General features: G+C 43.7%; 1 long non-coding RNA gene across 1 annotated transcript; it reads right to left on the bottom strand.

The window, feature by feature from the left end:
* Positions 1 to 8,133: 8,133 nt before the first annotated feature.
* LOC140498093 (uncharacterized) lies at positions 8,134 to 14,609 on the bottom strand. The gene is made up of 2 exons (XR_011965003.1): positions 14,550 to 14,609; positions 8,134 to 8,473 (listed from the first exon to the last, which is right to left on the bottom strand). It is a non-coding gene; the product is annotated as an uncharacterized lncRNA (long non-coding RNA).
* Between the last annotated feature and the right edge of the window lie 235 nt (positions 14,610 to 14,844).

Genomic DNA, 14,844 nt, shown 5'->3' with positions numbered 1-14,844 from the left:
TTAGAAATATATAAATATTTAAAGTTATTATTTCTTTCTTTTTATCTCCAACTGGTAGCCCAGTGCCTGGAATGAAGTAGGTGCTTAATAAATGCTTGTGATAGACTAAAGTGTCTGAGCTAGGACTCAAGCTCTCAGGCCTTTTAACTCCAAGACCAGTGATCTTTGCATTATAACACATGGAATGGTGCAGTGGTGGAAAGAGTAAAGCATGGAGAATCTGAATTCAAATCCTGCCTCTGACCATGGGCAAGTTACTTAATGTCAGCCTTAGTTTTTGCATCTGTAAAATGGGGATAATAATGGGGTCCTCATCCCTTCTACTTCTGTAGGGAAATTGGGGCTCATGCGACCACTAGCTGCTAATCATTTCTTATTCTATCTCTCTCCCTAAGCCACAGGCCTCCTAAATCTATTCTTTACCCTTATTGGGAATTCCAATTTCCTCACTCCTTAGTAATTTCTCAGGTCATTACCCTTGCCCTCCCTTTCCTACAGGGGTGAGCTGGTTTCCGTGGTACCTGTTTAATAATTCGCTGCTTTTTGAAAAGCAGGAGACACTTTTAACTTGAATCTGCCCTATCCACATTTCCTCCATCAATTTCTTAAATCTAGATGATCAAGGAAGCAATAAATCAAGTCCAGATTTAGAACCTTGAAGATTTCTGAGGTGTAAAGGCTGACTGAAAATTTATCAATTGACTCTGGGAAGCCTGACCCTGCAGTTAACCAAATCAACTCCACGATGTCCTCTGCTGCCAAACCCCTCCACCTGGTCTGGTAGCAGCTCATTCAGAGCCAAACCCCAGTCCTGGATTATAACCATTTCTTGCCTCCTCCCCTCCCACTCATGGACTGCTCTAGGGGACTGGAGAAAGTTTCACACCTATGGATTATAAATCTATGTTATCCACCTTCAACTCAGCTCTCATTAAAGTAATCCTTTTTATTCCTCTCTAAGAGAGTCTTTATCTCACATCCAACAGAAGCCACTCCAAACTTTCTTTCAAAAAAAAATTAGGAAAAGAAAGTAAACACCTTATATGTGTGCGGCACTGTATTAAATGGTTCTTACAAGTATTGTCTCATTTGATCCTCATGACAACCCTGGGATGGAGGTGTTATTATTTTCCCCATTTTAGAGTTGAGGAAACTGAGGCAAATAGAGACTTGTCCAGAGTCACACAGCTATGAGCTTGAACTGGATTTGAACTCAGGTTTTCCTGACCCTGGGTCCTATCTACTGTACCACCAGCTGCCTCTAAAGCAGCCTGAAGAGAGGAGAACAAGGAGAACCCAGAATTCACTGTTTTCAGGCTTGTCTTGGTTAAGGCAGGGAGCAGAGCTATGGGAAGGGGTTAGTAATTTCTCTCCTGACTAGGACAGAGAGCCAGTCTTTTCTGGGGATTTGATCTGAAAACCAAGGGGCTTCAGTCTTTTCTTCTGCTTTGGAGTCTACCTATAGCTCTTTAAGTCAGGTTAATTCAACGATGGTCCTGGTACTAGGTGGGTTCTGAAGGCATCCTGAAGGGTTCCTGGAGCAGAGCAGAGGAATGCTAGGGAGCTGTGCTCTAATCATATCCCTGGACTAGGCTAATGAGGGGAAGTCAGGTGACTTCTTCAGTCCCACATAGTGAGGAGCAGAGCTGGGACATCAATCCAGGACTTGCTCAAGGTTGCCTTGTAGGGAATGAAAGAAAAGACCTTGACTTCAAGTTGCTTGCCTCTCACTTCCTCTCTCCTGTATTGTCAGTTGTTTCAGTCCTGTCCAATTCTTTGTAACTCCATTTGGGGTTTTCTTGGCAAAGATATGGGAGTGGTTTGTCATTTCCTTTTCCAGCACATTTTACAGATGAGGAAACTGAGGCAAACAGGGTTAAGTGACTTACACAGGGTCATATAGTTTTCTTGGCAAAGATATGGGAGTGGTTTGCTATTTCCTTTTCTCAACTGATTTTACAGATGAGGAAACTGAGGCAAACAGGGTTAAGGTTACACAGCTCGTAAATGTTTGAGACTGGATTTGAACTCAGGTCTTCCCAACTCCAGACCCAGTGTTTGCCACCTAGCTACCCATTCCTTTTGCCTACAAGGTGCAGAAGGATCATAAGATCCCAGATTTAGAATTGGTAGGAGAGGTCATCAAGTCCAACTGTCATTTTACAGATTAGAAAATTGAGGCGCAGAGACTGATTGATTTGTTCAAGGTCTCAAGGTGAGTAAGTGTTGGCCACCTCCTCTAGGATGTCTTTCCTGGTCTTCTTTGTTCCTGTTTCTTGTATTATTATAAATACATAGTTCCTAGTAACTTGTATTATTGAAAATCCCTTATTTATTTATCTGTTTGCGTGTTGTATCCTATTAGCTGATTGTAAGTCAATAAACGTTGGAGTTTACTATGCGCAGGCAGAAGCTAAGTGCTAAGGATACCAAAAAAAAAAAAAAACAGTAAAAGACAATCCCTGCCCGAAGAGAATTTAAAGTCTAATGGGAGAGACTACAAGTGGACAACTGAGTGCAAACAAACTGTATATTAACAAAGGACAAAGAGGAAATAATGCACAGAGGAAAAGCAAAGAGGGATCAGGAAAGATCACCCAGATGCTTCACTTAAAATCTGTGTGCCCCCGGCAGCTCTCACAACACTAATGATACATGGATTGCCAACCTGCATCTGTGGAGGGAGAAGCCATACCAGGAGTTCCCTAAGCCTGGCACATAGTAGGTGCTTAACAAATACTTGTTTCCTATACCAACAAAATCACATATCAGAGGGGGAAAGTGCTTTGCATTTAGTAGGCACTTGATCAATCTTTACTGAATTGACTCCCCTGAGTTCCAGCTGTCCTGCTTGCTTAGCTCTGCAAGTCTGTAGCATCCGGAAGGAACCCCAGGTTCTCAGGGCTGCTGTATGCATTTTCCCTCATTAAGAGACTTCTTTGCCCCCAAAGCCTTATTTTGTTTGGTGCTGGGGACCTCTCTGATGAGCAAGGCTGGCTTCACATGTCAGCCTCCTGTGCGTTTAATGAGAATCACTCCAACACAAAGAAGGGCCTTGTAAAGAATTAATCCTTCAATGAAGCCAGGAGCTGGCTTTGCCAGCTGAGTCCTGGCCCTGCTCCCTGCAGGGAGAACATTGTGCCTTCTCCAGGGCTTGAGCCTCACAGCTCCCTGGGGGGTTGGGCTGGGGAGGGCCCTCATCTGGGCTGTTTGGGTTTTCTGGAATTTCCCCAAGCTCACCAGACCACATGGAGAATCCCTTCTCTCAGTGTAACCCAGCCCCAGATCCAGCCATTAGAGACCAGCTGGGGTCCAATAGTACCTTTTATTAGTGATAAGTCAGTCTGGAGTAGAAGGAAGCCAGGCAGGGCAGACCTAGGAAGGCTATGGTCATCTTTCCTAGACTGTCCTTGACTCATTTTTAAAAATATTTTTCCAATTACATGTCAAAACAGTTTTGAACGTTCATAGTATTTTATTTTTTCCAATTACATGTAAAGATAATTTTCAACATTCACTTTTACAAGATTTTGAGTTCCAAATTTTTTTCTCCCTCCCTCCTCAAGACAGCAAGAAATCTGATATAGGCTTTACATGTACAATCATATTAAACATATTTCTACATTATTTAACATTCATTTAAAAAAATTTAAGTTCTAAGTTCTCTCTCTCCTTTGTACCCCTTCCCTTTCCTAAGACGGCAAGCAATTTGATATGTTATACATATGCAGTCATGCAAAACATATTTCCACATTAGTCATGTTGTGAAAGAAAACAAGCCCCCCCCCCCCCCCCCGAAAAAACAGTGGTCTTCAATTTTTATTCAGACTCTATCAATTCTTTCCCTGGAGATGGATAGCATTTTTTCATCATAAATTATTTGCAATCGATCATCATATAACACTGTTATGAGTGTGTAGTGTCTTCCTTGCTTTGCATCGGTTCATGTAAGTCTTTCCAGGTTTTTCTGAAATCCTCTGGCTTGTCATTTCTTATAGCACAAAAGTATATCGTCAAACATAATACCACAATTTGTTCAGTAATTCCCCAATTGATGGATACCCCCTCAATTTCCAATTCTTTGCACCACAAAAAGAGCTGTTATAAATACTTTTGTATATATAGATCCTTTCCATTAAAAAAAAACCTTTTTGGCATGCAAACCTAGTAATGCTATTGTTAGATCAAAGGGTGTGCATAGTTATATAGCCCTTTGGGAATAGTTCCAAATTACTGTCGGGAATAGTTGCATTAGTTCACAATGCCATCAATAGTGCATTAGTGTTCCAATTTTCCCATATCCACTCCAACATTTGTAATTTTCCTTTTCTGTTGTACCAGCCAATCTGATAGGTGTGAGGTGGTACCTCAGAGTTGTTTTATTTGTATATCTCTATCCAATAGTAATTTAGAGCATTATTTCTATGATTATAGATAGTTTTGATTTCTTCATCTGAAAAGTGCCTGTTCATATACTTTGATTATTTATCAATTAGGGAATGACTCATATTCTTATAAATTTAACTCAGTTTTCTATATATTTGAGAAATGAAACCTTCTGTAAACCCCCAGTTTTCTGCTTTCCTTCTAATCTTAGCTGCACTGGTTTTGTTTGACAAAACCTTTTAAATTTAATGTAATCAAAATTATCCATTTCACATCCCATAATCATCTCTATATCTTGTTTGGTCATAAATTCTTCCTTTATCCATTGATATGAGAGATAAACTTTTCCATGCTCCCCTAATTTGCTTATGGTATCACCCTTTACGTCTAAATCATGTACCCATTTTGACCTTACCTTGGTATGTGGTGTGAGATGTTGGTCTATATGTAGTTTCTGCCAAATTGCTTTCAGGTTGTACCAACAGTTTTTGTCAAATAGTGAGTTCTTGTCTTAAAAACTTGGATCTTGGGGTTTACCAAACACTAGATCCCTATGATTGGTTGACTACTATGTATTGTGTATTATATTATTCCACTGATCCACCATTTTATTTCTTAGTACCATCTTGTTTTGGTGATTACTGCTTTGTACTACAGTTTGAGATCTGGTATGGCTAGGCCACCTTCCTTCACATTTATGGTGATCAATCCCTTGATCAATCTATTCTTGACCTTTTGTTCTTCCAGATGAATTCTGTTATTAGTTTTTCCCTGACTTTGTTTTTATCTCCTTTTACCCCTTAACTGTGACTGTCTGACTCTCCTCCTGAAATACTCCAAGGTTAGAAGGGTTGTGGCTGCTCTTTCCCCATTCTAGATTCCTCAGTTCCCATAAACCATTGCATTTTCTTAGATATTCTGATCTTCTTACCTAATGGATGCTCATTATATCAAATATCCTGACACTCTCTTGTCCAGGAATTCTTAACCTAGTTTTCCTCCTGGATCCCTTTGACTGCTGGCTAAATCTGTGGATGCAATCTCAATATCATGTTTGTAAATGTGTAAAATAAAGGAAACCAACCCTAATACCATACAGTTATCAAAGCATTTAACAGGCAAGTTCACAGAACTCTCAGGTTCAGAACCATTACTCACATAGAGTATAGCCTAGAACCCATTCTGGTCAGAAAAAAAAAATATTATAGCTCACTAAGGAGCTTCCAGAGGAAAAGAAATCCCAGAATCCTAGATTGAGAGCTGGAAGGGACCTTAGAGGTTGTGGGATCCAATCCTCCCATTCCACATATGATAGAACTAAGATCCAGAAAGCCTCAGTTCAGGGACTTGACAAAGGTCACAGAAGTGAGGAATGTCAGAGCAGGGATTTGAACCTGGCTCCTTTGACTTTATATTGTATTCCTCCTCACTGTTTCCTGGCAGCCTCCTGGTCAGGAAGGCTGCCCCTCTCTTCCCAGGCATGAGTCAAGCTAGGGTTCAGTCTCCTGTGCAACACGCCCTCCCCCCAAGCTAAAGGAAGGAGCTTAAGGCTTAAACTCTTTTCCGGGACTTGATCTCCTGGCTCTTAGATCTAGGATGTGACTTCACTCTTCAGAATGATCTTTAATCCTTTCAACACAGTCCAGCTCTGACTGACAGCCCATCCCTCCTGCTCTGGCTGGGCCTACAGAGGCTACAGCCAAATGGGGTACATCCTCTTCCTATTTCTTCCTGACCCATTCCTGAATATTTTGCTCAGAGGCAGAACCATAGCTAGGAATTCCAGTACCTGGAGAAAAATCAGTTGGGACCAGGGGACATAAGGCTCTATGAACTGAGAGACTAGGTGCACAGTGTCTAGAGGGCCACAATCAGGAAGATCTGAGTGCAAATCCTGCTTCTGATGGGTTCCAGATGTGTGACCCTGGGCAAATCACTTGACAAGGACAAGTTCTTTGACCTCTCTTTTTCCTGATCTGTAAAATGAAAGTGTTGGACTCTGACCCCTAAGGTCCCTCTCCTCTATACATCTATGTTCCTATAACCTTGGGTCACTGATTTGTGATGGTTAGACAGAACCATCAGGAAGGTCCTTGTAGGGAGAAACCTCAGGATATTACTGCTAATCAGGTCTCCTCCAGGGAAGATATGGTATCAAGGTCAGGAGAGAAAACTCTCCCTCAGTGCAAGAATACGTTGGTATCTCACCTTGATGAAATCCAGGTGGTCAAAGTAATGGAATCTTAGATGTAGAACTGAAAGGGACCTTTTCACTTAATAGAGAAGAAAATAGAGGCTCAGAGTGGTCCTCTTGACTTCGCCAATGACACACAAGTACTAGAAAGACATTCCTGGGTTTTGGACTCAAGCCCTGCGACTTTAAATTGAGCGTTCTTACCATTATATAGTGAAACTGTATTGAGAGAAGGACACCTCAATAATAGGACCCTAGAGGTGGCTCCGTGAGGACCTCAAGAGAGGATTTTGGGGCATAGGAAAGGATGGAGTATGTTTGCCCCAAATGTTAGTGCTCCAGGGTCCCCTCGTTAATGTTGTGCCTTGACTGGAGGGGGTAGGCTCGCCACTATCTGTAACTAGGCTGTCTCCTCCTCCGCTAACAGTGCCAGGATGGCAGGCCTCCCTGGGGACTGCCTTCCCCTCCTGCCTCCATTGGAAGGAAAGGCATTAGAAAGAAACTTTTCTTAGATGATTTCCTCCTTCAAGACAGAAAAAAAGAAAATGAATCAGAAAGGGCCGCATGTTTCCTGCCGAAAGCTCCCAGGTGAGGGGGATGAAACATTCTCCAGAGCTGTTACAGTTCCATTCAGTTTGTTTTCTCAGCTGAGAGAAACCCCATGTGAACGCCCTCACCTTGCATCATTTTTTCTTTAAGCTTTGATTCAGAGAGAAAACTTCTGGTTTGTGGGTTTTGGCATCCAGAGAATGAGAAAGGAGCCTGGCGTCCAACCCTTCTAAGTTCAAGGCTGAAGAAACTCACTCCTGGCCCTTCATGTCAGCACCAGGGTCTCCAGAGTCCTGAGCCTGGGAATATGGGGCTGAACATTGTTCCCTGTGACAAAAACCAGTTGCAGGAGGGCCCCTGGGGTGGTGCAGAGGAGGAGAGGTGGCAGTTGCTACAGGGATGCCCTCCCCTTCAGGGAGAGGAGGAATGCTTCTCTGAATGTTGGTTCCCTGAGGCAAAGTCCCGTTCATGCCATCCTAGTTACCACTTGAAGAGAATCTTCATGACACCATATTGGAAACTTCATGAAATGGGGAAAAGGCCAGGAAACCTCTCAGTGGAACAGAAAATAAAACCGAATTCAGGAAGTGGAGCATGCTCAGATCTGGTCTGGAGACCCAGGGACCCAGAGGGAAGTCTGGCCTAGTAGTTAATAAGGGGAGTTTGAAGAGCCCTGTAACCTTCCTTCTAAGGGCCCATGCAGCCCCTCAGTTATTGTAGTTATCCCAAAGACTGACCCCTGCTGAGTTCCCAGAGCATGTCTGCCATGACAGCAGAGGAAGGTTGGGTTAGGTTAGCATGCGAGGTCTTTCACTAGAACGTATGGATTCAAATCCCACCTGGGGCATTGACCTACCTGTGTGACCTTAGTGAAGTCATCTCTCTTTTCTGGTCCTAATTTCCTTATCTATAAAATGAGGGGAGTGGTGGAACCAGATGAATTCTGAGGTCCTTTCCAACTCTAGCTCCTATGTACAGTTATAAAATTTATACTAATAATAAAATGTAGTTTCAAAAGGGATAGAATGTTAATAACCCGGGAAATCAGGAAAGCATCTTACTGGGTGTTCAGTTCCCTTATCTCTGAAATGAAGGGGCTTTCTGAGGTCCCTTCTTGCTCTAGAGTCATAATCCTCTGATGGCCAGGAAGTGAGGCGAGTGGAGAGAAGTAGGCCTTGGCTTTTGTCTTTCTTCCCTCTCCTTTTCTTTCCTCTTCCTCCAGCTCCCTGGGTCACTTGGAGTCTGGTGTTCCCTTGCCTTCCATCTTCCCTATTTCTCTCCCCCTTTTATGGGACTCTGGGGATGTTTTCCCATCCAGACCTGCTGCAGAGGAGCTTCTGCCTGCTGGGGAATAGAAAGCAAGACTTAGCTAGGTACTCCTCCTATCCCCCGGCAAACTGATCCCAGTAACCTGAGGTCACTATCTCTGAGCACATTTAGTCAGTCAACAATCCCTTATGAAGTTTTTACTATGTTCTGGGCACAGTGCTATGCACTCGTACAGAGAGGCAAAAGACAGTTTCTTCTGTCAAGGAGTTCATGCCATGTTGGAGGAAACAACCTGGAAACAATTGTGTCCATACAAGATACATACATTGTCAGTGGGAGCCATCTCAGAGAGTAGGTATCAGTTAGGGGCATGAGGGAGAAGGGACCAAGATAGAGTTTTTGGAGAAGGTCACATTTGAACCGAGTCTTAAAGGAAGCCTGTAGGTAGAAATAGGGATACAAAGAAAGGGAAAAAAAAACCCAACCAGTCCCTTTTTTCAAAGAGCTCACATCTAATGACGAAGACAACATGCAAACAATTAAGCACAAACTAATATACGTATGTACAGGACAAATGGGGGGTAATCTCAGGGGAAGGCATTAGCATTAGGCCAGATCAGAAAAGGCTTCTTGCAGAAGGTGGGATGAGAAGGAAGACAGGGAAGCTAGAGGTGGAGATGAGGATGGAGAACCTTTCAGCTGTGGGGGCCAGCGACTATGGGGATGTGAATAAAGATTCAGCAAAGGAGACAGAGGAATGGTCAGATAGGTCAGAGGAGAACCAGGAGAGAGGGCTATCCTAAAACCCAGAGGGAAAAGAGTCCCAAGGAGAGGAGGTTGATTGACAGTGTCAAAGGCTGGAGAAGGATCAAGAAGGATGAGGACTGAGAAAAGGTCATTGGATTTGGCAGCTAAGAGATCATGGGAAACTTTGGAGAGACACTCACAGTAGAGTGATGAGGTTGGAAAACATTGGAAAGAGTTAAAAAGAGAGTGAGAGGAAAGAAATGAGGCACCTATGGTAGATGGTCTTCTCAAGAAGTTTAGCCATAAAAGAGAGAAGAGATAAAAGAACAGAGCTAGAGAGGATGGAGAGATCGAGATTTTTTTGAGAAATGGGGAGACATGGGTAGATTCATAGATTGTAAGGAAGTGGCCAATAGACAAGAAGAGATTAAAGATAAGTGACAGAGTGGGGATGGTAGAGGGACCATCTTCTGGAGAAGATGAGATGGAATGGTCACTTGTGCATATAGGGGGATTTGCCTTGGCTAGGAGAAGGGTTAGCTCTTCCTGTGAGATAAGGTTAAAGGAGGAAAGAGTGACAGATGGCATTGGAGAAGACAGGAGAAAAGGGAACTTTCTGGGAATGGCCCATTTTTTCCCCAGTAAAACATCAAAGACTTGGCTTTTCTCAGCAATGCAAAGTTCTAAGACAACTCCAAAAGGTTCATGGTGGAAAATGCCATCCACACCCACAGAAAGAAATAAGGAGTCTGAATGCAGATCAAAGCATACTATTTGTTCTCTCTCTTTTTCGGTTTTGTTTTGTTTCTACTTTCTCGTGTTTCATTCCATTGGCTATAATTCTTCTATGCAACATGACTAATGTGAAAATATGTTTAATGTGAATGTATATGTAGAGCCTCTATCAGATTGCGTGCTATCTTGGGAAAGGGGGAGGAGAAAATTTTGAATTCCAAAGCTTGCAGGACTGAATGTTTGTTGTCAGCTAAAAATAAATAAATAAATGAATGTAAAAACCCATATCAGTCAGGTTTCTTAGCTGAGAGGACTGGGGGATGGAGAGCTGTGGGGGTGGGAGTTTTGAGTAGGGATGAAAAGGTTTAGAAAAGATACTGTGGTGAGTGGGATAGTAATGGATTGGGGAGGTCTGAAAGGTTGGCTTGCCATAGTTAGAGCTCAGCAGAGATTATGTAACATAAGATTGTATTGAATCCAGTCACCATGGTTTCATGATTTTCTCAAGCTTCATTCAGTAACACCTGAGTAGGAGTTAAGACAGTACATGGTGGGAGTAATCCAAGGCTGGCATTTGGCAGGGCCTGATTGGTGATAGGGGGCAAAGCCCTCAAGAGAAGAAGACAGTAGAGAATTGAACACATTCATCAGGGGGTCAAAGGGGTGAAGGAAAGAGAGTATAGTCAGTGCAAGGGTGATGGCCTGGGAGAGGAATGAGGGGCTGAGGAATTGGAGGTTGTGGTGAGAATGAAAAACAGAGTTGTTAGTTGCAAGGCAGAGTGAGAGGTAGAATGGTAACAAATAAGGATTTGACAAGGGGATTTCAAGGTTCATGATTATGGATGTGTGAAGACAAGATCAAAGGCATGGCCATCTCTGTGTGTAGCTGTGGGAGTGTGAAGGAGTAGGTCATGGGAGATGAATAAATGGAGAAATTGGGAGGTTAAGGTAGTTGAGGGAGTATCACAAAGGAGTGTGAGCACAGGAATTGGGGAGGAAAGACTTTGAGCCATGAACTGAACTCATTGAGAAAAGAAGGAGCATGTCCTGGAGGTCATGGGACAACAGCTACCAGAATCTTGATTGGGTGAGTCATCAATATGAATTGAATGAACCTCAAAGGAGAGATTACTGAGTGATGGAAATAGAGGGAGAGCCTGAAAGTGGCAATGGGAAGCCAAGAATATTCTGACTCCTACACCTCAATCAGTGAGTCAGGGAATGAGTGGAAATGCAATCGGTGATGGAAAGGGTGACCAAGGAAGCTGTGCCATCAGGAGAGATTCAGGTCTTGAGGGGAATGAAAAAAGATGGAAGTAGGATAGGAAAATGTTTAAGATTTATTCTAATTTATTACTTATGGAGCAGGCATTCCAGAGAGCATATGGGATTAGAGTGGGTGGATGGAGATGGAAATAAGGGAGGGGTCAGTGGAAAAAGGAAAATGGGGTTTAGACAATGGCAGTAGTTCAGGGTCACTGGAGTGGGGTGGATGTGATCTGATTGAAGTATACGTCATTGTGTAATCATAATTACATGTATGTATTCTCCTTCCCCCACCCATGGAACCTGTGATTCACTGTAGTAGCTCCAATGAAAGAAACTTCCTGTACCAGTTTAGATCAGCACCCTCCCTTCCTAGGAAATGTAGGTCAGGCACCATCTCCTGCATGCAGCCTTTCCTGATCCCTCCATCCATGCTATCCCTCTTCCCTAACTATCTTGTGCTCACTCTTGATACTTTTATCTCCAGGGTTGAACACAATGCTTGGTATATAGTAGGTGCTTGGTGCTTCTTAGAGTCTCTTGACAGATTTGCCCAGCATCACACGCTAGTAGGTGTCATGGTTAGGACTTGAACCCAGATCTTTTGACTCTTTGGTCAGCAACTTTTCCTCTTCTTGTTTTTGGTCCTTCTTGATTAGGATTGTCTACTGTAGTTGTAAAAGGATTTGGGGTTCAGGACCTAAGTAGGTTTGTGGAATAACTGCTCCTGAGTATAGCAGGATTTTGGCCACACCCTTTCTCATACCTCTCTGACTCCGTCTATCTTTCACTTAGCCTGATGACCAAAGGGAAAACATGAGCAGGGATAGGATGTAGGCTCCTGAGGTAGGAGCCAGGAAGGAAGGCAGCCAGGTTGTGAGCTTGGCTGAGGCAGTGGGAGACATAAACCGCACCTCCTCTTACCCCCACTGGCCTACATCCTCTTGTCTCCTTGAGGAGCAATCTAGGCTACAGTGGGTCTCTGAGCTTGAACTGGGGGACCCTGGGCCTGTCGAGGTATTGGGAAAGGTAAAGTGAGAGGGGGCTCAGAGCCCCCTTGTCTCTCCATTCCTCATTTGGCCCCACCTGTTAGGGCAGATGCTCAGCCAATCAATTTTGCCCCGGGGCCTTACTCCAACCTTCCTGTGGTCAACCCTGACAGGTGCCATATGCCCAGTGGCACCTCTGCACAGCAACATACAAAATCTAGTGGCTATAGTTTGTGATGCTCAGAGTAAAATGGCATTTAAAAACATCTAAGATTCATTTGAGTGAGCCCTCCTGCTCTGGAGGCACTGATTTATAAGGGTTTAGCACTTCAGAAAGGTAAGTGATTGTTTTTCAGTCAGTCAGAAACTCTCCCCTTGGCTTTGAAGGAGAAATGTTTTTCTAAATCTGTTAGAATTTGGAGAATCAAAAAGCAGCAGCCTCCAGGGTTCTCCCAGCTTTCCGCAGGCCAGACGAGTGTAGGTGAGCCCAGACTGGGCCAGCTTCTTTGCCAACTTTCCAGTTCCTGAGTCAGGCCGTTGCTTACCTTTCTCCCCCATTCCTTTCTCCTGTCAAGTGGGCGGCCCTGGGGGCCCCTGGGAGGCAACTAGGGAGGCTTGGACTGAACTCTTTTTCAGAGCTAGGAAAACCCTGGCTGGCTGCTACTGAACCTCAAACAATGAGCTCTTGGCATCCTATGGTATCACATACTGTCAGAACTGGCAGTGACTTTACAGCACAGAATGTCAAAGCTGGGCCGGAGAATATTCAGTTTCAGGAGCTTAGAACACAGGGTGTCATAACTGGAAGGGACCTAGGATGTCAGAGATGAGCTAGGGGTGGTTAGAACATAAAATGTTGCTGGGAAGGGGTGAGGGGGAGGGGAGACGGAGGGATGACTTCAAATGTAGAACAGAGAATGTCAGAGCTGGGGGGAGTCCTTAGAACACAGAATGTTAGAATAAGAGGAATCTTAGAATGTATCATGTCAGAGTTGGGAAGACACTGAAGAAATTATACTTAGAAGGAATCTCAGTGACCAACTAATTTAATCCCAAACCCGTCATGTTACTGATGGAAGAGCTGGGATTCAGAAAGGAAAAGAGACTTGCCCAGAGTCACCCTGCTTTCTTGGTTGATCTCAGATACCTGAGTCGAGCATCCCTAAGCTGCCAGGGACCTTCCTACTCACCAGACTAAAGTCTGTGCTTTTCCCTTTTGTATTCTGTATTCCTAGGGAAGGATGGAGAGCTATTGGCAACCTGGCTCCTTCTTATCCTACCAGTCTTCTTACACATAACACCCCCTCTGGTCTTCCTTCCCAAATCTCCCTTCCTTTTGGCAGCCAGGTCCCTAGAGGAGGCCTGACTACTGCTTTTCTCAGGGTTCTATGGGTAACTTTGAGAGCTTGAAGGTAATTTTCCAGGATAAGCCCCTACCAATGTATTCCCCATTGATTATCCAATTCATATCAATTAGCCAGCCAAAGTTAATTAGCTTTTAATAATAACTAGCATTTTCATAGTGCTTAAATGTTATCTCATTTTATGTTCACAACAACCTTGAAAGCTGGGTGCTCTTATTATTACCATATAAGGAAACTGAGACTGAATTTATTCAGAGTCCAATAGCTTTAAGTATTTGAGGCAGGATTTGAACTCAGGTTTTTTCTTCACTCTAGATCCAAGACTCTTAACCTTTGCTTATTTTCATCAGGGGTAGTTATTAAGGTGGATAGAGCTCTAAGCTTGGAATCTGGAAAACCTGAGTTCAAATCTGGTGATAGACACTCACTAGCTGTGTAATCCTGGACAAATCACTTAACCTTGTTTGCCTCAGTTTCCTCATCTGTCAAATAAGCTGGAAAAGAGAATGCAAACTACTGTAGTATCTTTGCCTAGAAAACCTCATAAGAGTCACTAAGAGTCAGAGAAGACTGAACAAAGTTATTAATGTGGCATAGCAAAAACGCTTAGTATAAAACTTACCCCTCCCCCCATGCCCCTCATGGGCTGGGACATGTTCTCCAAGAATTACCTAGAGACCAGGGGAAGGAGGGCTCAATTTTAAGGAATGTATGGACTGAAAAAGTAGCTCTTAGTTCTGTTTGGATAGGAGTCCTTTTCTACCTTTGGAAAATCCTCCTAAAGTTCCCCTGTGGTAAGTGACACTCTCAGAGCTTTAAGGGTCAGGACCCTCCCAGAGGACTGGGCTGTTATTCTCTTTGCCTCCCACCCCAGAGAGTTGTTTTGGAATTTGTCCTCTCTCAGCTCCCAGCTGGACACTTTGTTTGTTACCAGTCTAGGTTCTCCAGTGATGTTGCCAATGAGTGGAGGAGAGTGAGTACAGTCTGCCCACCATCCCCATTGCTGTGCTCAGATTAGTAGGACAAGAGATCCCCAAAGCCCTCCCTCACCTCAGTTCTCAAAGCAGTGGCCTGCATGCTTCTGCTGCAAATATCCTTCTCTGATATACATTGCTGTTGTGTTTGCCTTTGGGCTCGAGGAGGACCTTGATGTCATGATCATGACATTATAAGATCACACAGCTAGTCATGACAAGAAATGATGTCATGACTTGTAGTTGATTTTGATTTGAGCGAGGGAGGGCTTTGCAAGGTCACCAGTCTCACTTTCTGCTCCAGAGCCATCTGTGTTCAGTGACCACATATTCATCAGGATGGCTGGGGATGGCTCAGTGTGCAATGGGAG

Source organism: Notamacropus eugenii, chromosome 4 (assembly GCF_028372415.1).
Source record: "Notamacropus eugenii isolate mMacEug1 chromosome 4, mMacEug1.pri_v2, whole genome shotgun sequence".
Taxonomy (NCBI): domain Eukaryota; kingdom Metazoa; phylum Chordata; class Mammalia; order Diprotodontia; family Macropodidae; genus Notamacropus; species Notamacropus eugenii.
The sequence above is the reverse complement of the archived record's forward strand: the minus strand, read 5'-3'. Positions and strand labels throughout refer to the sequence as shown.